Consider the following 1,273-nt stretch of genomic DNA (forward strand, 5'->3'; position numbering starts at 1 on the left):
GGGATTCAGTGTCTTCTAATCTATTCCATTGATCCTCAGGTCTATTTTGATGCCAATACCATGCTGATTTTATCACAGTAGCCTTGTAGTATAATTTAAGTCAGGAATTCCTTTGTCTTTTTCTAGCCCTCCTACTTTTATCCCTATCTTTTGCCAGATACCTTTCACCTGTGTCTTATTCATTCTTTTTTTCCCTCCTTTTTAATTTTCTCCTTTTAACTTTTTCTCTAAAATTTATCTCAGTCACACAATCTTATCCCAAGTCCATTTTTTTCCAAAAAAAATTTGTAACTAGATTTCCCTTTTACCCCCTTCTAAATATATAACATAATCTCATCATTATTAATATATCTTAACTCTCTCATAACCCCCCATGTGACAGAGCAGAGGACTTAAAAAGAAAAAGAAAGAAATCTCCATTTTTCTTTTGTCCTTCCTACTCTGACATTAATCAGGCTTTAGATAATTGATGCTATAAAACTACATGCAATGTACTTTCACCACTCGAAGAGACACAGCTACCATATTTAGTGTACCTAACTATAGGTTAAGACTAGAGATATTAAGATGTTTATGCTATAACTATAGGTGTCTTACAGTTTTGCCTTTTTGTATTTTCTTGATTTAGTTATTAAATGAGGATTACTTAGAAAGGCTATGTCATGTTCTTTTATTTCCTGTGTATATTAGGTAGTTATGCTGTGTATTTGTTCTTTCAGTGTTCTGATTTAGTAAGTGTCTAGCCCGTCCCCTCTCTGCTCACTCATTTTTTTCACCTTAATCTCCAGTGACAATATTATTGAAATTATTCTTTATGTTTTTTCCGTGTAAACCCCTTCTCACAGAGTTTTAAACTCCTTCACAGTCACCTTTCCTTCTCTAGTATTATTCCTTAATCACCCTTATCCTAAGCCTCTTGTTCTAACCACCTCCAATTCTGCTCACTTCACATTACCTATGTCATTAAAGAACAACCACAAATAATAAACTCTTATTGTTATGGCTTGTGTCTGGGTGCCCCAAAAAGCCTCATGTGGTCATGGTGGATGGGATTTTCAGTTGTAGCTGAATTGAAAGTTTATGAGTGGTTCATTGTCTAGTGTCAAGATTGAATTAGTGAGTGGCCACACCCACCCTAGTGTGGGTGGTCTCCATGCAGTATAAGGGAGAAACACAGACTTGCTTCTTCTTTTAGATCTTGTTGCTTTAGCAACTATGAATTGTTGCCCCCAGCCATGCCACTGTTCCTTGCAGCCAGATATTGTGTTTTGTA

This window comes from Octodon degus, unplaced genomic scaffold (assembly GCF_000260255.1).
Source record: "Octodon degus isolate 3935 unplaced genomic scaffold, OctDeg1.0 scaffold00175, whole genome shotgun sequence".
NCBI classification, from domain to species: Eukaryota; Metazoa; Chordata; class Mammalia; order Rodentia; family Octodontidae; genus Octodon; species Octodon degus.